This window comes from Oenanthe melanoleuca, chromosome 5, assembly GCF_029582105.1.
Source record: "Oenanthe melanoleuca isolate GR-GAL-2019-014 chromosome 5, OMel1.0, whole genome shotgun sequence".
In the NCBI taxonomy this organism is placed as follows: Eukaryota; Metazoa; Chordata; class Aves; order Passeriformes; family Muscicapidae; genus Oenanthe; species Oenanthe melanoleuca.
The window spans coordinates 32,329,870-32,357,198 of NC_079339.1; positions in this window are offsets into that span (position 1 = coordinate 32,329,870).

A 27,329-nucleotide genomic window follows, 5' to 3' on the forward strand; every position below is an offset into this window, starting at 1 on the left:
TAGTAAAGGCTCAGTAAAAACAACACAAAATCATTTTTAAAATAGTGCATGAGAAAGTTCTGGTGGAAATACTTATCACTACAAAAAGTGTTTGTCTGCAGATAAACAAACACATATAATTTCCAACTTTGCTTAGTGTTCCTTTGAAAAGATTAGTATACCTGTAGCACTGTGATGAGCAACCAGAAATCAACATCCATGAGATTCTGTTCTTGAGTAACAAGACCTTCTTTTTACTATGCAAACTGGTTTTGTTAAAAACTTTGGATTAAAAAAAGACTTTCCATAGAGTATTCACTTTTGGCATAACTAAATTATAGCAGGAAAAGTTCATGCTCTGAGGCAGACTGTTGTAAAATTTCAGGAATATAAAAGATTTTGTCAGAATCTGTATATTAAAAAATCCTTGCATTCATATAAAAACTGCAACAAGAGATTCTCAAGATGTGTTCATAAGCCTTAATCAAGCTCCTCAGAATTCTGTGAGAAGGACAAAGATGATCATTAGAGCTTTTCAAAGCTTTTTTGTCAAATATTTTATTCACCAAAAATGTAAATTTAGGTAAACTGACTGAGTTTGTGGATTCAATTGCACATGCTGGAAACTGTATGTCTATGGGAAATTGTGTATTGTAAGACTGTTTTTAAAAAATTTGAAATGTAAAGAAAAATATACAAAATTAAAGGAAGCTGTTGTTGGTCTTGAACAAAATTAATCTGGAGAATTCTCATTCATCAGGAAAATGACAGAGAAGTTAATGGTTGTAAAAGCTTATTTTATTTTTCACTTCAATGACTGAAGTAAAAAGAAAACCAACCATGTGCTCTATTAATATCTCTGTTTTGTGCATGACTGAAGTGAAGCCTTACATATGGTTTTATGACATGACCAGTCAGGAGCAAAGTGAAGGGTGAAATTAAGTTTTCTTTTGGTAATCTGCTGGTTGGTTTCCTGGTTGGCTTCCTATTGACTCAGAAAGCACTTTATCCTTCACAGTAGCAAGTATTGGATCCTGAATATTTAGCTTTTTTTTTTTTTTCCTCCTTTAGGGCACACCAATATCAAGGTCATTTTCTGTCAGTATTAGGTGACTGCAGAATCATGTTTTTGATTATTACAGTGCCCTGAACTGTCCACATACCATGTCAGGATCATCACTGCTTTATTAATCATTTCTCCAGTATGGTATCACAGAGCCATTTAACCAGATTCTTATTTCTCAGGAATCTGGGTTAAAGAGCTGATCACAGTAAGAGTTGCCAGATAGCAGCAGTGATTATAGCAAGTACTGCAAGGTAACTGCAAAACATACACTTAAGGACTCTGCAGCTCTTGTTTAAAATCTCTCCTAGAGCAGATGGGGAATACTCTCTCAGGAGTGCATGCTCATTTCTGAAAGTATGACAGGCATTCCCAAGTGCTACATCTTCTGGGACTCTGCCTTGGAGCAAGAAAACCCCTAAAGTAAATGGAGGCTGTGCTCTCCAGACATGTCTCCACTTTGTGGTTATCTGCCTACACACATCTGTGTATTGGAAGCTGTTCAACACATCTGGGCACTGCTGTGCTCTGCCCTGTGCACTTACATGCAGCCTTGCTGGTCTAGCTGAAATGAGGGATGTCCAAAGAGGTGCAGCAGTCACCATGTCAGCCTGGCAAGCTGTCAGTTTCAAACCACTTCTGCAAACAAGATTTTTATTTCTTTTGTATGATATAAAGTATGTCCTGCTGCTGTTTTCTTTCACACTTGGAAAGTGGAGAAGTAGCTTTTGAGGGAATTATGGTAAGAAAGGAGCTGGTGAATTATTTTTCTGTTTGCTTCCATCAGTATTCCTCACATATTCTCTGTCCTACCACACCTGCAAATGAGCAGGAATAACACTGCAACTGCCAACTTGCTGACTCTCACCTAATCAATCCCTTTGTCTCTTCGTCCACAATTCATCACACCTCACCTAATTTTTTATTTCAGGTTGACTGAAACATTTCAAGTGTGTTATATCTCTATAAGATTATGTCCAAATTTTACCCATATTTAATGTAACATAAATATGCACATATATGACTGTACATAAATGCAACGTGCATTTTTGTTGCAACACAATATGCAGTAAGAACATTCTACATTTGCTAAATCTAAAGAATTCAAAGAGTCATAATATTAGATGTTAGCAATATATTAGCACAAATATTAGAAAGTTTTTGCTATTTGCAAAAGTACAGAGATAAGTGTTTCAAAAACACAGATTATTACATTGGAGACTTGAGGAGTCAGAGAAGCTCCTTTAAGGAGATGTTTGTTCACTGAAAATGAACAATAAGTGATGTATTTTCTTCCTATGCAAACAGTTCTGTAGCCTTGATTTGCACACCTTTGGAAGTTTAAACAAAGATTAGACAGAGAACTAGAAAGAGGCTCTTTGCCATTATTGCTGGCTGCTGGTATTTTAAGTAAAGATTCCGACTGATATTTCCCAACTAAGAGACTCAATTTAAAGAGATTTGCTGACTGTTAGTTCCATTTCCACATCACAGGGAGAAGCAGTGTGACAGGCTCTGCATCACAGCAGCAGAGTTTTGGCCAAGTTCCAGTTGAGCTGGGGCTGCCTTAGATCTCAGTGTGTGGTGGCCATTACACATTTTGGGGAGGCTATTTAAAACTGGCATGTGAACTAGTTCTATCAGGAGGAGAAAGTACAGGTAGTAAAGTCACCCTGTGACATCTGCTCTCCTGCTGTGGGTTAACACAGAGAAATGAAGCTATATCTGAAGCACAGAACCATTCACAAGAGGGAAATAAGCTGAAACAAATTGGAGATAATTTGATGTTTTTAAAATCGGAACAATTACATCAAGAATTTCTATGTCGTAGGATTTGTAAAGGACTTCTGCTCTGACTAAGCATTTGGCAAAACAATAAGATTCATGCAGATTATGCCAGAAAGATTATTGCTACCCTTTAAACTGATTGAGGATATCAAGCAAGCTTTTTGACAGGCAGTTGTGAAAATTATGATCAGTTCTAGTTAAAAGGAATTCTGGAAACCAGATTTGCCATAATTTTCTAGTTAATTAGAATAATAGTTTGACTCAATTAGTAGCAGGTGAAATATTTTTAAAATACAAATTTCCTTCAGTGTACAATGCCTAGAATCATCATCCAATGCAGATCCTGCCTGCTATTTACAAAAGCTACAGGGCCAGGAAGAGTACTACTGCTTCACTCAGAACCAAATATTTCTTAGTCCAGTTGTCACAATTTCAAAAGACTCAGTTGTCTAATGAAGTCACAGCTTTTTCCAGTGTGTTGTAATGTTCACTAACATGTACTCCACATTTTTTTGAACTTGCTGTGAACTCTATGGATGGTAGCTACACAGTAAAAACCAGTAGTATTGATTGACCATTAAGGGGAAAAAATCTGTTATAGTTTTACATTGCTCAACTAACAACAGAAACATAATTTTCTTATCAGTACATTATTACTTATAAATTGTACATGAATTTGTCACAAAGGGCTAAAATGAAACCAAATGTACTCTTTTATCTTAAAGGAATCCAAACTCCAGAACTGTAGGTGACAACTGTAGCATTTACTGTTAGCAAGTATTACCTCAATGCACTTGGAGATGAGGAAAGCAGCTGTGGGGCAAAACAACTTAATAATTGATTATTGGTAGGGATTCCAGTGAAAGAATGAAAAAAAAATACAGGATATTATGAAAAAAATCAACAAAAATTTCAAGAAGATATAAGTTCTGCATAAGAAGAACCTATTAGAAAGGCACTTTTCAAAGTGGAAAAGGCATATTTTTTCTATGAAGATAGCAGGTACCAGGTCAGGCTATTGATAGTACTACAAATAAAAAAGCAACAAAATAGGAATTTAGCTTGTTAGCAAATGGACTAACAGGTACCATAACATTACTTGAATAACTGATAGCACCACTACATGAGTATTTTACATTAAACATGTAGCTGTCTTCTGCAATTAGTATTGGCTGTTTTTTCAATAGAATACATTGGTGATTATCAATGATTTCTAATGCTATCTTAATTCTGATATGCTGCAGATACTAATGGCAGACATCAATCACAGTTCTGGCTGAAATCCCTTCATTTAGTCTTAATAAAGTTAAATTCTCTCCAGTTTAATGATTGAAAAAACAAACTTCAACTATCAACCAGTTTGTCGATTTTTTTGGTAGTAATACATTAAATGATTCACTGATTAAAGTTCAAGAGATAGGTTAGGATTTGGGTTTCTACTGTAGGTGCATGTGTTTTAAGGAACAGTGAAACAAAAGAAAATTGATATTACAAGAGTGCAAAGTGCAGAGTAGGCCTCCATAAAAAAAGAGAAAAGAACAGTTCCCTTCAGGCAAGCTTGTTCTTGGTATAAAAGAAGGTTCAGAATAATGAGCATTTTTCTTAGTGTTTGTTTATTTATGTTGTGTTCATAAAACAAAAACTTTCTGTGTATCTTTGAAAAATAAATGGGGCTATAGCCAAATATATATCTCACAAGTCCTCATCAGTGTATCCTTTTGATGGAAGCAGAAAAAAATAAATTTAAAGCCCTTGAATATTAGCTAATTAGTAGAGCTTGAAGAAGCTACCAAAATGTGGTGCTGTATTTTATCTGTTAGAAAAAGTGTAAGAGCTCTGCAGTATTGTCTGCTGGGAAACATCACAAAGAGTGAAAGAAAGAAAATTACAAATGACAACAAGAAAGGTAATCAAGTGTTGTACTAAGGTCTTATAATATCAGACTCCTTGAGAAGAATCTGTTTCTTGAATAAACCCTGAAAAACTGGTACACCACCAAAGACATCAGGCATGTGAAAACAGTTTCAAAACCACTCAAACAAAATGGGTTAGAGAGACTCCAAAAACTTGCAGACTCAACAATTTCTGAGAAATACAGCTATATGGTATTTTGACTAATTATGGTGATAGATAAAAACACTTGAATTTTGAAATATTTAGACCAAAGACATCTTTAATCACTCTGTGCCAAAGTGTGATTGACTGGTCTTTATTGCATATGAAGGATAAATTTTACATTTTTTATGTAGCTAACACTTCATAAGGATTCTACTGAAATTGATGTCTGAGCTCTAAGTGTGCTTGATGTGGAATGCACAGACTATTCACGGATCATTAAACCAAACCAAACATATCAGTTATACTTTTGGATGCCAAAAGTATGTTTTAAATATCTGAAAAATACCTGAACAGTATAAAAATTGGGAATTTGTCTGCTTCTTCCAGTGGGTCTAATAAAAGACAATTTGACCTGCTTTGCTAGTATCTTAATATTATTGTGTCTACAATAATGCCAATAAGAGTAGCAAAACATATATACTGTCATTGTACCTTTCCTGTGAGACTGAAATGGCCAAATATTTATACACATGACATTTTCCTCCCATATTTGTGCTTTGCCCATTTTGAAAATTAAAATATAAACATTCTGGTAAAAAAATCTGTTCTCCCCATCATGCCACAGAGTCAAAGTCTAAATCACTTTTGCTTTGTTTGATATGGTGTATAAAATACATTAAAGGTCTTTGTTTTACTGTATGGTGAAATTAAAAACCATGCAGTCTCTGTAATTACATTGTCCTTTGCCGTCTCTTTAAAAAAGAAAAAGACTGTGTTCAAATTTTCCCCCTGTTTTATTTGCACCCTATTAACAACTGTTACTAGAGCTTTAATTATGCCCCTGTGATTGCAGAGATGCGGCTGACTTGTGTCATTTTCCTCCCAGGGGATGCTTTATAATTACCAGCATCCATCGTGGCTGCCTGTAAGCTGATGCTTTTTTATTACCAGTTCAATAATCACTGCATCCTTGTGAACATCTGCTCTACAAGCCATGCATCCGAGGTCCCAGTGCCTGTCACTCGATGCTCCCTTGCTGTGGCGACCCTTTTGCCCTCACCTTCAGTTTATATCTAATTTGCTTAGCAGAGGCTTCATCCAGATTGCCTCACAGGAACACAATTAATGCTCCAGATTTGCAAACAAAGAAATTGTCCCCCCCTTTTTTTTTTTTCTTTTTTTTTGTCTTATTATCTTGATGTCATATCCTATAATTTGTATTCACAGCAGGGTGAATCAATATAAATCCAGGAAAAAATATAGTATTTGGTTGGTTATCTAGCTTTGTAATGAAAAGTAGGTAAGTGATGAGGATTTTTTTCTCCATGAACATCCATATAGTATTCTTGGACACAAGATAAATATCAGGGCTTTCTGCATATATTTTCCTACAAAAAATGTTGTAGAGAACAAGGAAACATTTTGTGTATAATAATTTTGATGTTTTCTAATTAAGAATTTTTCCATAGAATGATTTAATTGGCAGGAAACCACTGCTTTATAAACACATAACTATTCATGCATGTTTAGATTTTTCTGTGGAAGTACATAGATCCTGAGTGAATGCTTTTTGTTGAAAGAGGGTTATTGTTAGTTGCAGCTATGGGTCATGTGGAGATGTCCAAAGTAGCTGGAAAAACCATCAAGTTGCCTAGTTGGTTCTGTAACTCATGGGATAAAGCCTTTAAGCCATGCAGATTTCTGCCAACATAAAATTTTATATTGGCCTGTCCTATCAGGCCTTCCATGGTCAGGCAAGGTACAACAGACCTTCAAATGAATTGCAGTGAATAATGTACAGCACAAAATCAGTAATGTTGGTGTTTCTCTCAACATGAAGCTGTAACTTTTATGTCTCTGATTAAAGCTTTTCATCTAACATAGCAAAATTCTTAAAGCAGTGAACACTGATACTATCTCTTAGGAAGAAGGATGCCAGAAAATTAGTAAGTGCTGCACATCCATTTTGAAAGGCAGTAAAGTACTAATTGGAAACACATACTTCTACTTAGTGGCTATTTCTCTATAGTTTCTGGTAATTTCAGCCTTGTTTCTTGTTAAAGAGGTCTATTTCATATAATAGCATGATCAATGGTTGTGAAACATTATTCAGTATGTTTCTATAGAAATGATCTGGATATTAATTTATTTAAAGGTTTGAACACAGCCTTCAAAGGGCTTATTACAATTCCCCTGAGCCAGTTAAAATATATATAGCTATAACTTTTGTGCCTAGGATGGGCCTGGCCACATGCTAGAAAAGAAACCATGGAAGACTGTGGTCATAGAGCCATAATCCTGCATGGCAGTTTGGAGGGATTTGAAACTGAGAGAAAGTCAGGGAGGCTTTTGTGAGAACTTGCAGGAAAACACAGCTTCAAATATCCATTCAAATCGTGTGATACATGGCCTCTCCACCTGTGTGTCAAGATTTCCTGCCAATTAATTTGTTTAAATTCTGCCTAGAATGGATCTGGATGAGGGAAGGAGATTTGAATTACCTGTCTTATTGTCTCCTATTTAAAAAACTTAAAAATAGAATAAAAAAATTTTGGAGAGTGGGGTATACTAATCTGATCTACAGAACTCACAGCCAACATGGTGTGCATCATTAAAAGTTAATGGTCAGGATATTGTGATGGACTCAAGTAGCCAGAGGTCATAGGGCTTCCAAGTATAAAACAGGGATCATCCCAGTCTCTGTTTTCATCCACTCCAAAGAGCACAAGTGAAACAGAGTTCAGAAGTGTGTACCAAACACTTCCAGACTTTTTTCTCTATTTTACCTCTAGTAGGAAATCTAGAAGGATGCAGTGTTCCTATATCAATTATGCAAAAATATATTTAAAGAAAAAAACGACAAATCACAAAAAAAAAAACAAAAAAAAAAAAAACAAAAAAAAAGACAAAACCTGCTATATCAAAAACGTGGCTTAAGCTCAGCCATGGCACTCCAGCTCATTTTGTGCCTGCCTGGAGGAACCTGACTCAAATCTGAGCAAGGACCTTCCTTGAAGGGAGATGTAGAAAGCCCAGCAAGGTATGGTTAGACCACAGAGCTGCCTCAGCATCACTCATGGCCCTCCCCTGATCAGGAAGAGTGGCTCCAGGGTGTAATTCACTCCTGGTGGGCATAACCCTGTGTCCCTTGCCAAGTCTGAGAATTGGGTCTTGCTAAGGGGTCCTGCAGCTGCTCTGGCTGCCAGCTGCCACTGCTGAGGCGTAAATCTGCCTTTGTCTCTGCTAGGTGCTCTGCCTCCCTGTCTCCTCATTATTTTCCAGAGGGAAAGCCTTTTCCATGACCCAAAAAAGACACTCAGCACTCTTAAAGAAACAGTGTCCCAGTCTTTCTTGTGCTGAGAGGCAATCAGGAGCTCAAAGCACCTCTCCTCTGAGTAGGATTGCACTGCTCAGCTGAAACTTTATAGCCTTTGGGTTAAGCAAAGCAGGGAAAAAATGCCTTCATTAACTTATTTATGGAAAGACCTTGTCTGTATGACATTTAACACTTTTTATAGACTGTAAAGTGCAGAGTTTAGTCAGCTAGCTACTCGACTTGAATGGTTTTTCATCCCGTGTTCTCCAGCACCCAGTGTTTCAATGTTATCTATAGATGTCACCTGCAAGAGATGTACCTCTTTTGCAGGAAATGTTTTTGTTTGGTTTTTCTTAAATTAATGCTCAATTCCATAGAAGATTGCTCTTGCATAATCTTGTTTTTATGCAAGATATGATGAAACAGAATTTATCTTTCTAAAACTGGTAACTTCTTAAAAAGCTGATTTTTTTTTTCCTTTGGCTTCCTATTGTTGAGGACTTCAACAAACACAGTTCTTTATAACCTTTTAATCTATCTTCCATTACAGAGATGTTTTTACCATGACTGCAATTCATATACTTGGAAGTCACGTACTTGAGGCCCCTTTTCCAGAAGACATAAATCCCATTGAAATCAGTTGGACATAAAGAACTTATTGCTTGGCTAAATAAAATGAAAACTTTAGAATCCTAAGAATAAAAGAATGGTAATGAGTCATCAGTCTCCACTTCACTAACCACTAAAATTTCAGAAAATTGTTTTCAAAGATTCATTAATTAACCTTTTGCCATTAGAACTAAGAAATGGAAAAAATTCAAGACTAGAATAAAGTTTCACAGTTTGATAAGGAACTAACAGATCTCAGAAGACCATCAGGTATGACTGATTTCACAATAATTGTTAAGTAACTGAATACTAGTGCTTAATAAACAGGAGAATATAAGCTTTTAGGTAATACCTCATTTCTATTACCAAACACTGGATAACAAAACAGAATTTATGTGGTAACTTCCAAATGTAAGTCTGTTTATTTTAGCTAAAATAGTTTTATGCTCTAGTGGAGTAAACATAATAAAACTGACAGAATGCTGGGTTCTAGTTCCTACTTTGATACTTATTTTATATAGCTTTTCTTAGGCAAACTACACATATTTCTTTTATTTAATTTTTTGCTACTCATCAAAAAATGTGTATGGTTCATAAATACTCACAACATTTGTTTATGTCAGGTGTTGTGTTAATAACCAAAAATGTGTTTCTTCTTTAGTAGAGTCCCCCTAAAAGTCTTAGTGAACCATGTTCCACTTATTAGATTCTATCAATCTTTATTTTTTAAAAAGTACTTTGCAGTAAGATACACTGACCTGGTCTTTAAGAAATTATATTATGTATATAATTATTAGTAAAAATAGAATTAATAATTTGGAGTTAGAGGTTGGAAGCACTGGTTTGGTGCACAGATTTAACATGATAACTCATTTATAGTGCTTGTTCTTGTTTCTTCCAATTTGAATATATGTAAATTATTTGTAAAGCAACTTCTTAAAACTTACAATGCAAGTGGGCCACACATATTTATAAGTGAGTTTATTGACTTGCATGAATAATTGCTTTAATAATTTATTAGAGATCTTTGAAGATGTGACTGTTAAGTTTCTTGCAGGATATATGGCAGATGGGTGCTCTTTAGAGTATAAAAATTATTTGGAAGTAGTAACACTGTGGTGCACACACAAAAATAAATGGAGAGAAAGCAGCATGGAGTGTAACAAGGATAATGAACACATATATGATATCAGAAGATTTACATTTAAAGAACCACAGATATTGCCTGATAAGGCATCCTAATTTCATAAAAATAGTCTTTGGAAAAAATGCACTAGAAGACTTAAAAACCCTAATATTAAAATAAATAATTTTTCCATATGATATTGAATAAAACATAATTAGCTACATAATAGAAAGTCAGATTTAATTTACAAATATGAAATAATTGTTATAGTAATAACTAGATAGTAAGCATTGAACAATGTGAGCAGTGATAACTGTCAGCAAATAAAAAGACTGAAAGTTATCAGAGAAAAATCATCATCATGATTTTACTGTAGACAGTGTCTGATGGTAGAACACAAAGACAATACCATGGGAAAAAAAGTTTAGTAAACAAACAAAACTTCAAAGTAGGACAGTTTTTAAAAGATTCTGTTAATTTTATCCATCTCTTTTTAATTAAATGCCCCAATGATACCTATATCCCTGTCTTTTAGATGAATACAAGCACAGGGATAGGGCATAGAGACAAAGTAATAAATTTCCTGAACTCTGGAAAAATTATCATTATAAAGAAGGAAATATAAAAATGGAAAGTATATTACAAGTAAATTGTGAAATGATAGCACCGAATTAAAGCCTATGTAGTTGTAAAGACATTTGGAGAATTTTATTTTTTTTCAAAATGTTATTTAATTTCCAACTGTATTTGAAAATTTCTGATGGCACAAGAAAACCTTGAAGGTCTAGTTCAATGTTCAATATTTCACACAATACATTTCATAAAGCCAGTTTATTGAATGAGCTTGAAACAGGAAGTTATCTATATTACATACAGATATGGACATATTTCTAATTTATTGAAGGTAATAATTATCTGTCTACTGACTCAGATGTGCTTTTGATCAGGTCTTTTGATACTCTTTGCTTTCTTGTACTTCATGCATGTAACTATTGGCTGCTCTCATTACTTTTTTATAAAGATCCTTAAAGAATTCTCCCTTTAGATTAATTATTTCTCTTTTTAATATATGGAGACAAATCCTAGAAGTTTATTTAACTTCTTAATGTCAATCTTTTTCCAAAAGTGCTGTACAAACAGAGTTATGACGAGTCCTTATATTGCTTGAATAAGCATTCAGGTGGCTGTTCTCTAAACAAGGTACATACAACATTTGACAGCAAATAAATAAAAAAAACAAATTTGTAACATTTTTCCTCTAAGTCAAACATAAATTTTGGAAAAATAATCCTTTTCCCATTTTTTAGGCTGGAGAGAAATTGTCCTCATCTACAAAGATTCGTCTGGTTTTAAGTCAAAATTACTCCCCTTTGTCAGAAAAAAGATCTCATTCTAACTATACAGATGTCTAATTCTGCAAAACATTGAAAATGGTTGTAATCTGAAGTAGAAATATCCTAGATTATATTTTCATTAACTGAGTTATCCATCCATTTTTCAGAGCATCCTACGTCATATTTCTTTTTTCTTCATTAGAAAACAGCCTCTTCTCACACAATGATTATTCAAATATTACTTAAATTGTATTAAATGCTTTTCTTCTTCAGTTTGCAGTATATATCTCCTGTCCTAAAAGTGTAGAATACTTTCTAGAAAATGTGGTGAATAAGTCTTTAAACCAATGAAATTGGTCGAGTGTCTTTCCAGCAGCCCATTTAGAAGCCATTATCCATGGAGTTTGATGACAATCTCCCTAGCTGTTGGGAGTATTTTTACTTGGGCACCAAAACTCAGACCAATAAAAGTATTTATATGACAGATTCTCAGGATATGGATAAGTAAGGTTCTATAGCAACTCATAAAATTTAAAACTGTAGTGAGAAATCAGTCACATGAACATATAAAAACATCCTCTACATGAAGATTTTGCATGTTAAAGCATCAACAATATAAACCCAAAACCACTTACAACCAATGAATTAAAATCCAAACAGCTTTGCTGAAATATTACAGAACTACAAGAGAGTGTGTTTCAGAGTCTTTTTTTAAAAAATAAAAGTGGGTTTGGTGGGAGAAAGGGAAGTGTTCAGGAAAGCAGAGATGAAATATGACAATGCCCTAGCCAGAGCTTGGGTAAAAAGCAAATATCATTACAGTTTCTGAAAAAAAAAAAAAAAAAAAAAAAAAAAAGACTTTAATATATCTAGGGTTTTTAGTGAGAGGAGAGCATAAACTTTGTGTTCATATTTCATGACCCTTTTAAAAAATTTTATCCTTTTCTTCCTTCCTCCACCCCCAAAAATTAAAATCTGTGAGCTTTTACTGTTCATTGACTGCAGTATTTCAAAGACATGCTGGTATAGTGGTTTCCTGGCTGCAAATTGAAATATTTAGATATTTAGGTTTCCTGGAACAAGACATTTTGATCTTGTTCAAGTTAGCTCAAGTAATTAGTTTTTAAAAGTGGAGGCACTGAGTGCAATGGCAAAGGCAGCATGTAAAACTGAATTAAGGTATTACATGTGCAATTCTAAAATAATTTCAATTAATAAAAAATAACAACAAAGAATTTGTTATTTTTAGGAAATTTTAGGAAAAAAAGTCAAATTTTTTGGCAGTATTCAGCAGTTTCTGCACAACATGGAAAACTACAGCCAGTTTTAATACTGCACAAATACTTATTTGATCATCAAAATTAGCAATAACTATGAGGTAACCAGGCTATCTATACAAAGTACAATCATACAAAATTAAAAAAAAAAAAAGACTCTTTGATGATGTAAAATAGGATTGTGTCTCCAATAAACCAAGTACTGCATAAACCAGCTTAGTAGTGTTAAATACAAGCCAACACTAAGAAAACTTTGACAATACTCTTTTGCTACCAACATCAAACAATCTTGTTTCATCAGAGACATCATTCCACTTTCTTAATAGGCAGTAGTAACTAGGCATTATAGGAAAAATTTTATGAGACTGCATATTTACAAATTGAAATCTCGGCATAAAAGTGAAAACTAGGCAATCAGTAAAGAGAAAAACTCCTAATTCTTTTTTCTGCTGCTCATGTTTCTCTATTTCTTTTTGTTTCTCTTAACACTAGAATTGAGAGATGATTGGAATATTCTACTGTAGCTCCTCAGGCTTAGAATAAATGGAATTTAAAGTATCCCATGTTACACTTTCAGGAAGACCAACAGCCTTGAAATTTTGAATATTTGAATTCAAATGTATTTAAATGTGTTTTCTAAAACACCTGACTCAAACACACCCTAACAGTTACTGCTTGGAATGAAATAGGCCCAGTCACATACCAGAGTTAGCAAATGTATAAATACATATATTATGTTTTAAGGATATTATGTTTTAAGGATATTCCCAAAAAATGGCAAATGTGATTTATCAGGCTTTGTTTTTTCTCTAAAACAACCCAAGTACCTCAATCACAGTAAACTGATTTTTGACAGTAAATTATTGCCACTCTCTCAAGAAGAATGACTGCAAAATACCTTACACAAAAATGTTCTATGTCTCTTCATACTTGCTGAAGCATCATGTTACAAATCTGTCTTAACTGTGTATTTTCATGATATCATCAAATTCCTTTCATAACAATAGAGATGGAGGCAGTACAGTTTGTTTATATCTTTGTATCAGTGAAGGTCCTGTTTTCTCTGATCTGAAATATGCACTGTGCCAACTGTTTCCACATAGTACTGAACACCGGGTAAAATAAGAAAATTGCATTTTATGTGTTACAATATATGTTGCTTATTTACACACAAAAGTATTACATATTGTACTGTAAGCATAATTATGGATGTAATTTATTCTAGAGTTTGCAATAGATTTGGAACTTCTAGAACTTAGTAAACACTAGTAGGAAAAAAATCCATTAAGGAAGAGATTGTGCCAGTAGAGAGTTATTTGTGTAATTAATATAATATAATAGGTTGCAATATTATTGTAACATTACTGTATAATGGTTGATTGTAATTGGTCCAATATATCTTTAGACTGTATAATAAAGTTTTCCTATAAAAGCACTATAAGTAGAAATATATTGAATGTATGTCTTTTTCTTGAAAACTGGAAACAAAATTAGGTGGGATTTTAATGTGGAGGAATTTGTGCTCACCAGGGATCTGTCTCTAAACAGGAAAGTCAAAGTGGTGGTGAAAATGGCTGAAGATTTCCAGGAAAAGGCATTGTTCTCTTTCGGGAATAGGCTAGTTTAAAGCATTCCTCTGCAGGAGGGGAAGTTCCTCAGCCCAGGTGGGAATACAAGGTCAGTCAGAGTGAATGCTAATGACTGAAGATTTGTTGCTGCACAACTGTAGAAACTTTTGTAATTTTTTAATAGAAATATCTTGCTAAGTAGCATTTTGGCATTTTCGAGTTGTAGAGACCTGGAATAATTCCAATTCGTGTAATTACATTGTTACTTACTCTCTCCCTCCTTGAAGTTTCAATTACTTTCATCATCATTCTTTCACATCCTGTCCAGAACTACCAAAGGTTTCTCTATTAACAGGACTTATGTTCTAAATAGAGCTAGTGACAAGGACTTTTAATCCATAATGGTTGTTTAAAGAACAGAATCATGGAAACAAAATGAGACTCATTTTTTCCCCAGTTATTTGGAAAATAAAATTGGTCTAAGAAGAAATATAATTTAAACAATTCTTTTCTTGCTAAGTTAAACATCATGTTTGACCCAAATGATCCCTTTTCAATTTTATGGTCCACTGAAACTTTTGTGACCAGCATATTTGGAATTAACAATGAATCAATTATTTAAATTAATGGAATTTCAACCTAGATATTATTTCATTAGACAAAGAAATATTCTCAATGGATTATTTGGTATTTTATGGTGTCAGTGGCAATATCTTGGAAGGGTCTGCGATCTAATCTAGGAGGTGACACAGCATTTGCACTGTAGCCCAGCACAATGTGGCACAATTTTCCCTATATTGTTGCTAGTGAAGGCCTGAAACCCCTGAGTCCTCTGACATACTAATATTTAAATAAAGCCTAAATGATGAGCTGGAGTTACCCACATGGCTTAAGTATACAAAATTCTTTAAAGTTAATAGCAAGTATCACTCCAGTCCAGAACTTGCCTCCATCATGTTAAGATACAAGACTTGGTTACTGCTGCAGAGCATCCTGATCTCAGTGAGAGCAGGGGGATGCAACAATCCCAAATTTCCCCTTCTGAAGGCCCAGAGTTACTGTGGTCAGAAGCAAAAGTAAACTGCTACTCTGGAGAAATCCAGGCCCAGGCTAACATGGAAGTTCTCAGCATTGAGAAACAACTCATCACAGTGCTACCTTTGTAGAACAGATTTCACCTAAAACATATGGAAAGCAAATCAGTAAATAGTTTTTTTCTCCTTTAAATGATACTCAGAAAGTCAACATTTTAAAAACAAAAAGAAATTTGCATTTAAAATGTCAGAACCTATTTTCAATGTGTATTGAGAGCAAAGGAAATCAGACACATAGAAATTTGAAACTTACTTTTTCTCTGCAACCTAAGGCATCACTTATCTCTGATCTGATCTGATCTCAATGAAAAATTTGCCAAGTACAATAGAATAAGTTACAGAGAAAAAGGCAAATTATGGCACATACCTCAAGATATTGTTGGGAATTTCTTCTTTGAAAGCTAGAAGCACTTTTATTCAAAGCATTTTCAATTGTGAGGCTCATCCTTTCTTATCAAGATATTTTTCCCTTAGTTATGCCTTTGAGTCTGAGTTCAGTAGCCCCCAGATCTCTGTACTTATTTTCAGGCAAGAACCATAGTAATTCCCAAAGATAAAAACACAGCAGTTTCACATGGCAATGTTTCAAATATGGTCTATTTCTGAAACTATATGTGTTATCTAAATGTTCCAGGAAAAGTCCATCTCTTAACAGTGAAATACGGAGGTTTTATGTTATGTTGTTAATGTGATACATTTAGTCCAGATGATAATAACCTGACACACAAAATGTCCTAAATATCTTGAAATGTAACCACAGGAGACATGTACATCAAACATACCATACTAAAGAAAAATTTTGATTGAACAAGCCCTAAGTGAAATCAATTCAAAAGTTTTAAAGAAGCTTCTGTTAAAAAATATTCTTTAACTCTAGATGAAGAGATTTATTGTGGCATACATACTTTCAGAATGAATTCTTTTTCTCTTGTTTCTGTATTTAAGTTATCTTATTGATGACAGCAATTCATTTTTATTTTCTAAATTATAACACTAACTGGGATAAAAGAAACCCCAGATTCTTACCAAATAAATGTATCTTCTGTTCTCAGTTTTAAGCATTTCTGCATTGGCCTTATTTGCCAACAACCAAAGTAACAACACATTCTAAGGGTTGCTATCCCAAAAAGAACCAAACAATACAGTATTTCCATGCTTATCTCTGCAGGACCATATTGTCTTCTAAATTATTTCTATTAACTAGCTAAACTTAAAAAAAAAATCTCCATTTTCCAAACTTTTCAGAGCTGAAACAAATGCTAGTCACATCCTGAAATCACAAACATATATTCTGTTATCAACTAAGCAATTTTTAAAGAGAATTAAAGGACTCTTCTACCTGTTTTCTGGAAATAAAACAGTAAGAATGCTAACCTAATTTGGAAACCAGTTCATGATGTAGATGTTTCCAAGTATCATCTCTTCCTAGGATCTGTAGCTGGAATGGAGACCAAGATTTGTGTCTCTATGGAAAATGCATGCAAGATCTAAAGATTTCCAGCTATTTCCATATACAGCTTGCAGGAAAAACAGACCCATATTTTACTGGAATCTGTTGGGAGATATGCTTTTATGAGACATTGTTTTTGACTTACTGCTAGTTTCCCTCAAGCATCTGTTCATCTCATAGCCAACTGCACCCACCTCATCTGCCCTGATGTCCTCAGTCCTGTTGTTCTGTACTGGCTTACTCAGTTCTGTGGGCTGTCTCCTCTGCTGATGATTGCTTAGGACAATTTTTCTGAGAGGGATAAGAGCTGCCAAGGATCAGTTTAGTGTCTGTCTGACAGAAAATTTATGATGAAAGCATAATATAGCTTTTGTTATGGCTGCGTGCTTCATTTCATTATGGCTGCACTTCAAGCATGTGCCTGCCTGCAGAAATCCTAACTGCACTTTGTCCTGTACAGAGGCTCCAGAAAGTGGGATATCCATGTATCACACAAATTCTGGACATTTGGGAAACCTAGCTTTAGCCTTAACAGCTATACTGAGAAAAAATATTGGAGCTAATCATTGCTCATTACAGGGTGGGTGGAACTAGATGAACTTTAAGATCCTTTCCAACCCAAACCATTCTGTGATTACATGATTCCAAGCTGCTGTTTCCACAGTAATGCTACAAACCTCTGTGCGTCATTTGAATTTTTGAGGACATTGTCCATTGTTCTTTGCACTGCAGTAGCTTGAATAGCTCAGTTTGAATGATATGTTGAATTGTTTTGACTGGTAAGTGGTCTGTCTGCTAAGCTCACGAGGGAGATGGTAAGAAAGTCTTGAGGCTTTGAAATGTAACTTGAAACCTTACAACAAAGTAATTAGCAAGGAATAAGACAGAAAAGGAGGCAGTATCCAGCCTCTGGCATCTACATTTGAGTGTGTGAATGCAACTGGTCTGCAGTGAAAACACCACTAAACTTGAGGAGCATTTAAAGTGTGTCAATGGGAAACACCACTCATTTTAATCTACTTTATGTGCACAAAAGGTGAACAATGCTGATCTATGCCCATTTAGGGTTTTTCCTCTCATTCTCTCAATACCATTCTGTAAAAAAAGAAAATCATGTTAGCATTAAGATCTTTCAAATTTTCGCAAAGATACATTGATGTATATTCACAGTTAGCCATGAATGGTAAGTTTACATTAATACATATAGTCATCACATTTTTGGAACTATTTTGAAAGCGAATTTATTCTCCTTTAAGTGTTTTCAGGCAGCAGTGGTGGTTCACCTGTCCCTGCACATGCCAGTTTGATTCAGAATCTGTTCCACCAAAAAAAAGCTTCTGGTTTTGGCAGTACTGAGCTTCCAAAACTTTCCAGGGTCCCCATCTGTGAAGAAAATGGACAGAAGATAAAGGAACAACCTCTTAGAACTTTGAGTCATTATTTTCACTGATAATTTCAAGGTTAAATAATGGGAAGTATACCTAGGCCTACACAAAATACAGCTAACTGCTTTGCATTTCACTCAGCCCTTAGAATATGCCTGCACACCCAAGCATCTCAACATCACTAACCTCTGTAAAATGCTATATGAAAAAGTGGCCTAAACAAATGAAATGTTGATCTGCCTTTTATTAATTTCATTTTTTATCTTCTTGTGTACAGACGTTTGACAGCTGTGACATTCATGGGCAATGCATTTGAAAAAGAAGACATAAATATTCAGAGACATATTAGAATGCTGTTCAATGTAAGCACCTGTCTACTTAGTGTTGACAGAAAATCATTTACTTTGCTTTATGCATGTTCTCTCCAGAGACTACTGAGGTCCTATTTTATTTAAGGAGCTGGTCCCAACATCAGTACTAGCTCTCGAAAATGCAATATTTACATCTAATTGTATTTATTAAGGAAACAACTATGGCTTATATTTTCTGTAATACTGAAACCATTTTTTCAACCTCTACTTCAGAATTTCCTTCCCTGGGGAAATGAAAGAGGAAAGGGAAAAGGGAATGAGGAGTAGAAAAAGTATGACCTCATGATGTCTTTAATTATAGCATCAAAGAAGATGGCACAGAATGAAAAAGACAATGAAAATGGTACATATAAAGATATGTAATGGAAAAGGGATCACTGCCTAATGTTTCTGATGTCCAATGCTCATATAGTTCTGCTAACTTTAAGAAGTGATATAAATAAAGCTTATTTTAAAAAAAAATTAAAGGGAAATGGATGCTCAGTGTCAGGGTATTTTGAAAAAAACTTCAAGTGTTAGGAAATGTAGGGTTTTTTCCTACTTTTTGATAATACACCAAAAGATCAGTGGAAGCAAGACTCATCCAGTGACTGGGTCTGCTAGAGCTCTCAAAAACCAACCAACAACAATTAAAAAAAAAAACCCACAAAATCCAAAAACCCCCAATCCCAATCTTCACAAAATCTCTGTCCTGAATCAATAAAAACACACATGAGAAATCTGGAAGTCATGAATTTTAAGCCTGAGAGAGTAATGACTCCCATAAAATGTACTTCTCCACAAGGGAAGATCATTTCACAGTAAGGCTCTATTTTCCATAACAAAGAAAGTATGATGAGCACCAAGTCAAGTTTCTACAGACAGCAAGTGTCTCACTCAGCCTTGTGGTTATCTTTTTTCTTTTCCTTAGATGAGTTGGAAATTTTGGTGCGTTCACATGAAAATTTCCTTTGAATCTCGGTATCCAGACTCAGGATTACAGAGGGGAGAGGGAGAGGGAGAGGGAGAGGGAGAGGGAGAGGGAGAGGGAGAGGGAGAGGGAGAGGGAGAGGGAGAGGGAGAGGGAGATGGAGACGGAGAAGGAGGAGCAAAAAAGAAAAAAGGGAAAAGGAAAAGGAAAAAAGGAAAAAAGGAAAAAAGGAAAAAAGGAAAAAAGGAAAAAAGGAAAAAAGGAAAAAAGGAAAAATAAAAAGAAAGAGGAAAAGGACAAAAGTAAAAGGAAGGAATAAAACTCCTAAGAAACACAGCCTGATGCTTGGCCCAAACACTCCATTTTATTTCACCTGAGCGCGTTTGCAGCGATGTTATCTCAGCGCTGATCGCACGGCGCTGTGAGTGGGGGAGGTCTGGGGAGCGCGGAATTCCTGGAAGCATCCCGAGCCCAAACGCTGCCAATGCTGCCACCTATGGACCAGAAGTGCCAACACCCGCCGGGCAGAGCTGCGCTGGAAGGAGCCGAGCCGTGCCAGGCTCCCGCACAAGCCCCGTTCACCTGGCCAGCTGATGGAGCGGCTACTTTGGCTTATCTAGCTCAGCGCTTTTACATAATTTAATTAGCACCATCACACAGCAACCCAACCTGTCTGCAGAAATTATGAGCTGCGACTCCACACCCCATACGAACTCTTTTGCTCAATTAAAGATAAGAAGCTTCTTATAGAAAGATTTTTTTCGTTTCCTTAAAGCACACACAAGGAGCAATGGAGCATGATATGCCTTTTTCACATTCAGGTAATTATGTAAAGGCAGTAGCATTAAAAATACTTGCTGAACTCCAAAATTTACACTGCTATTGCAGATATTTAAGCCTGTCCTTTTAAAGATATTGACACAATTTTCCTATTTTATGGAAGAAACATGGGTGATTAGACCTAATGTCTTCAGATATCTTCATGTCACTCTCCTAATATTAGCACTTGCTACTAAAATACCGTGATAATCTAGAAAATTAATTTTTAAAAATCTGTTTGGGAATAACCATCTGTATTTACACCTTTAATTTGGTATTTTCATTGTATTTCCATTTGAAATTTTATATATTTCATATAACTAATCAGCATTGCTATTTTATTTTCACTACTGGCAACTTCTCTCCCTTTTCAATCTTACAGTCCTTACTAAGATGATTCACCTAGCTGGAGTAAAGTAGCCTCTAAATAGATTTACTTTTCAGCTGTTAAAAAAAAAATAAATAAAATTCCTCAACTAATCTGCTAATGCTTTACTGTTATACAGAAAATAAAGCAAGATGAATAGGGTGCAGTGGAGAACAGGCTGGTAGGCTCTTACCTATGCAGCCATGGAGGGGCTGGAGACCACAGAAGGGTGAGTAAATCTTAGGTGCCCCTTTCTACTCCCAAAAGTGTCTCTGCATATTGCAAATAAAATGCAGAAGCAGAAACCTGACAGGATTCAAAGTAGACAAAAATGGCACTGGCAGGCTCAAAAAAAAAAAATAGGATTTCTGTAAGTTATTGGCCAGTTATAGTAGAACCTAAAGGGGTTTTTTAGCACCTTTCCAAAGCAACTGATGTTCCTAATGTGTTGTAAGTGAAGATTAAGGTAAATCATGATATTATTTGCCATATCTTGTACAATCAAGCATCAATTTGCAAAGTAGTCCATTCTACAGTTACACACATCCATATTTTCCATCTTTCCCATCTGAGCACTAGTGAGCTAACTTGCTATAATGGCATTAAACCTTCAGGTCTTGGGAAATATCCCAATTAAACTAAATTTTGTTCACATTTATTTTCATGCTACCCATGTACTAAATGAAGGCCCTGATATAGCTAATAAATGAAAACAGGCATTGGTAGGCAATGTGGAATGGAGAATCAATCCCACAAACTGAGTAAGAAGCACTTGAGAAGTTAGAATATCTTCTATATTTTCTTGAAAGTAATACTGGAGTTATTTTTAAACATATTCATTAGTAACTTCTTATTTATTATGCACATGCATAAAAGTGAGAATGAGTTATCCTATTAAAATCAATAGAAGTACTTCTGTGATTAAAATTTCATTTATGCTGAAATAGGCCTTACATTCTACATACACTTCCATTCAATATGTGCATATTGTGAATATTAAATAATGTTAAATTACTCCCTTTTTCATAATAGAATCAGCTTGACAGTTACAATGTTCAAGCACTAAGCAGCACATATTACAATGGCAGCTCCCTATCATGCAGTAATTTTCCTCCTTTTAATATTCTTGAAATTTAGCTCTCACAAGTAGGTGAAATGATTCTGTCTTTGAAAAGTAATTTGGCATGCTCCTTTAAACTTTACATCTAGTCAGAAAGACTCATGTATCAATGTCTTGGAGTAACATGAGTTTGTTGAGACTTGCTGCTGCTCATTTCTCTTAAGGAGCAGAACAAGGATAGATAAATTAGTTCATCCTAGATTCCCATTTGAGAATAATAAATGGGGCCACCCCCTCCACCTCTACCACCACTCTGGAACTCTCTTTTTTGCTTCCACAGCAGTGGAGTGGAAGGTTGGAAGGAGGACAAGAAGACAAACAATTTTGTCTTTCACTTCCCATTAGATACTGGTTGCTCTGGTTTTCCTCCTGAGCTTAAAGAGTACTAAAGGTGAGGGTAGAAGTAGAGATCTTAACTACATTCTTCTTGGGCACCATGACAGGTCTAAGGTCTGCTTAATAATTTAATGAAGTCAGGAATTCATAGATTTAGGAGGTGAAAGAAAAAATTGCCTGACTAGTGGTAGAGCTATAAAATACTGAATACAACACACCTTGCTTTCATTAAATTTCACTACCTTGATTTAGGCAAAGAAAAGGACACCAATGGCAGTTCATGATCATCACTCTTTTAGGAATTAGGTATTGGGGCAGACTTTGAGCTCAGAAATTCTGGGACAGGGTCAGACCTTCTGTCTTTTTCTGGAGGTGTCAGGATCTGTGTGCAGTCTTCCTGGAGTATAGATTTCCATGGATGTCCCACAGCTAATTAAAACCCTCCTACTCCTCAGGGTATTATTAGAATTTTCTACCTTCTGAAAAACAAAATAAAAATGTGAAATTATTGCAGTCCTGCCACCTGAGGCAGGTGTAATTGTAATTAGTAACTGTATTTCTGTAACGCAAACTCAGATTTTCTCTGTACAGAAGGATTTAGAAGGAAAGATGCACTAAAAGAAAAGAAAAATTATCAGGCATATTATCTGTGATTCTATTGGTTATGACTTTATCTGACAGCTCACAGGAATGTCACAGTAAACAACAATCCAAAGAGAATAATACATTCATAAACATTAAAGATAGAAAAGTCCATTTTGTAATGACAGTTTTGTGATAGTGCATTTTGATATGTTAGGCAATCTATTGTTTCCCCCATCTTATTTTAAGTTTTTCTCCAAATCTACATCCTTCATAGATTTTTGTTTAACAGAACAAAGTTTGTTCAGTCTGCTTTAATAGAACAATTCTGTAATTAACACACCTTTCTGAAAAGATGACTTCATTGGACTTCAGAAATATTTAACTGTATTTGGTTTAGATTGGCTTAAAAAATCTGAATAACTTGAATTAAACACTCATTATTAGAATACTCTGAACAAATACTGAAAAATAAATACTTGCAATTATGACTCGTTGTTTTTTGGATTAACAACTTTTTAAAATACTAGCTTGATTTAGCTGTAACAAGTTCATTGATGTAAATATAATAGGACATTCCTAAGGGGAATTGCAATTCTAAAAAAAATTTAAAATTCCATATTTACTGCAATAAATGTTATGCCAAAAAATTTTATAGCTACCAGAAACACAGAATATACTATACCCAAAGCTAGAAAATTGTTCCAGTACAAAGCATGCCTAATATATAACCTCCCAAATATACAGTGTATCCCTAGTAAAGATATAAATTATGGTTGCAAATGAGACCACAAACAAAATTTTGCTCAAGGCATGAATCATAAATTCAAACAATAATCATCTCCTGCATGAGGCACAACTACTTTGTTTACTTCTTATACCCTGTTTCCTAAACATGAAGATGAAAGTAGGTCAAGTAAATTTAGCATCTTTTCACATGAAGTATGTTATGATAGCGGGTGGCACAGCCTAATTTACAATTACATGAGTTTACATGAATATGAAAATATGTGTTTTCACTGTGCTGTGTCATTACACATATTGACATTTTACTCACAATGACACAGAATCATAGAAAACACCCAAGATTTGGAGCAGGGAGGGAGCAGAAAGGGAGAGAAATATTTACCACAGTTGCAGCCTGAATAAAATATCAATGTATTAAGAAAGAACTTTATATGATGTTGAGTGTTATTTTTATAACTGCTTGTAGGTATGTTTATGCAGTGAGTGACAATGGAAGAAGAGGGAAACTGAGAAACCACTGTTTTATTTGCTTTCTTAAAAAGTTTCAGTTTTGTTGTACCTTTTAATCAACGAAAAAGCTTTTCTGAGAAAATTTCAAAATTTAACAGCCATGTTTCTTAACATTGGATCAAAATGCAAAAGAAACTTTAATTCAAAAGTTGTATTCTAAAAATTTATTATTCATCATTCTGCCATGAAGTTTCAAGTACGACTCATGTAGGAAACTTACCTGAAATACATAAGTGTTTGGTATTATTATAATGATTTTCTTTAATGGAAGGCAGAAGGATTTTGGTGTCGAAAAAGAACATTATTTCTGGAACAAACAGGTTAAAAAAAATGTTTCTCGTCAGTTGTGGATTAATATCTTGCTGAGACATTAGTCTATCGAGACCAGAATATGGCTTGTTTTGCTAAACTAAGCCTTCTTATTTATCCAATTTTATTGGAATAAAAGGTACTTCAAGTAACATAAATTCTGTCTTCAAAAAAGCCTCATTATTTGAGTATATGGCTGGATGAATAAGCTTATTTAATAAAGAAGAGAAGAGTAATGGGAGAAGGTGACATACCAGGAGTTACTTCCACAGAAATCAATAATTTTATCACATTAGTTGTAGAAAGTATTTAAGAAAATGCTGTGTTCTAGTATACATTCATATTGTCACAAATCTAAGCCTAGCAGAAACTGCAAAACCAGTGGATTTCTTCTTGAACCACAAGGGTTAAATCTCCAACCCAACAAGGTGCTCTGAAATTCACTCATGATCCAGGAACCCAGTCACACATCATGATGTGCAGTGCTTTGCTGAGGTACAGGCACCACTAGCACAGCCTGGCTCTTAAACTGTGCTGAATTCCTGCAGGAACTTGTCCAGTTTTAGAGGCATCCCATTCTAATTAGGCTTCATTATGATTTGTTGCATTATTTAAGTATGACATGGTGTTTTGAAATTTGGAGTGGAGTGGTTTTTTACAGTTGAGACCTTATCTACAATTTCAACCAAAATCACTTTTTCCTTGTCAAGCTATAAAATTCTAACACCAGGGAATTATATCTAAAAAAAAAGTGTAAATTAAAAAAACAAAGGAAACGAATATTTTCTTCTAGTTTGATCAGAATAATCCCAAATAACTAAGGAGAAATACAATCATATGTTTACTGTGTTTGCCACAGCAGATGAACTAACATGAAATTTTGCTGCTTTTAAGACTTACCCAAATACTATGAACCAAAATTTAGTCAGACTCTCTCTATATATTTTAAGAGGTGGAAAGAATAAAGAGGCTCTGCAACAAAGGTGAACATTATGAGTTATGCAGTTGTTTTATATTTCCAGTGTCTGAGTAACTTGGTTTTATAAAGAAAAAGTTGTTGAAATCAGATGTGATATTCTGTAATATCTATCTTAATCAAGAGATTCTATCATGGGCTTCTTCCTTATTCATTTGGAATTGCTTTACATGTCTATGCAATTTCAACAATTACTTGCTAAAAAAAAAGCACCATTTGGATGCTGGACTTTTATTTCTTGTTGCAATGAGGCAGCTGATAATAAGAAGCAGCAACAAAAGCTGAGGAGACAATGCCTTTTTGGACAACATATTCTTTGCAAATCACATTTTGAACATCATAGATAGTAGTGACTTTTTGTAAAAGAATACACTCAACATGTGTATTCACTGGCCAAAATAAATTATACTTTGTAAGCAGGAGAATTAAATCACTAAATAGTGAATAAAGTAATTCTAAATATATTTACAAAAGCTGCAAGATGCTATATGTACTAAAAAATGGCAGGGCATAGTTAGTTATTCATCAGCTGCTTGCTATCCCAAGTTATTTGCTAAAGTTAAATAAGAACTGACTGAGGCTTTGGAATAAATAATGGTATAGAGTCAGTACCCAACATATAGTTATGTGGTATTCCCAGCATTATCTATTTAGTACCTTGGCAAAGCAAACCTCAGTAAACATGCTTGTCTCTTTCTGTTAAGAAAGCCAAAAGAATTGCAAAATGAGTTGGCATTTTCACTGCTACTGACACTTGTTCACTAGTTACTGACCAAGATACATATTTCAGCCTGACCACTGGAAAGCTTTCAAGGATGAACAACTTTTAGCCACAGTATAGAACTGTGGCTCTTCACTGTTGAAAGCCTATATTTCACCTCTGCACTGAGCTTTGCATGTGTTCTAATTCCTTTTCCTTCCAGGATCTTTCCGTGCTTCAAAAATGTCCTCATTGAGAAAAAGAGCCAGGAGAAGCAAGAACAGCAAAGGTTGACATCTTCTCCTATGGAAAACCATAGCAATGACATTTTACCTGTACAAAGTATTTGGCTTCCTGCAGCTGACTTATTAAAGTGCATGTATTTATGCTAAGTACCTTGATACCTAAATTCCTTTTAAGCTTTTGCTTTGCAGAATATCCAAGTCTACAGCCAAACCTGGCCCTGGTCAGTAACCCAGGAAAACAGATTGCTGCAAAAACCTGCAAGTCTGGGCTAAACTACTGCCAGCTAAGGTGTAATGTCACCCTGGGGGAAGCAATGTATTCTTTCAGCCAGCCTGCAGATACTCAGGGAGCTTCATATCAGACTTACAGAAGTTTGTTTCCCAGGGAGAATTCCTTTTTCCTTATTTAACCCACCAAAAGCAAGCAAGATCTATTTCTGGGTCAATAAAACCCATACAATTTCAAGAAGACATTTTCCCTGCCAGCAGATGAACAGTCTGCTGTTGGACAGCAGAACCAAATAATACTGTCTACAATGACAATTATAAAGAATGTTTCATTTTGAGTATACAAGTACAACCAACAAATTTTTCATGGCTGTTCCCAAATTGATATCTTCCCCTATAAGGAAATAAATAAGAATAGATGAATGCTTAACACTTCCAGAATATGTTCTTCCTAAGGATCTCAAAACATTTATAAGCTCCTTTCATTAAGAATTTATTTCTGGACATACATTCAGCACACATGCATGCTGTTTTTATCTTAAGGGACTTTACCAGAGAGCTGTCCCTGGCCAGGAGATTACAAAACATTAATTTGAAATTTCCATGAAATACTACTCTTTGATGTCTTTCCCATATCCACTTTTTGTTGTTGTTGTTGTTGTTGTTGTTGTTTTTTGTTTGTTTGTTTGTTAGTTGGTGTTTTGGTTGGTTGGTTGGTTGGTTGGTTGGGATTTTTTTAAGACTAGGGTTCCCAAATGCATTTTGTTGTAAAAGCCAGAGTCAAGATATACTCCTTTGCAGGGCAAGAAAAGAGAGGAAGAATTAACAAGTAAATATGACATATCTCACATTAGTTCCAAGCAAAATTTTTACTAATTTTAAAACCAAATAAGGTGGGAGGGGGTGGTTGGTTGGTTTGTTTGCTTGCTTTTTAAGCACTATGCCTAAACTCCCAATACTTTGAGCATTTCTTTGTGCAGAGAGCACAGACAAGTTTTTCCAGTCAAACAGAAAGGTCAGGTAGGTAGTTATTCCCTGTGCCAAAGTGGTGACAAACTAGAG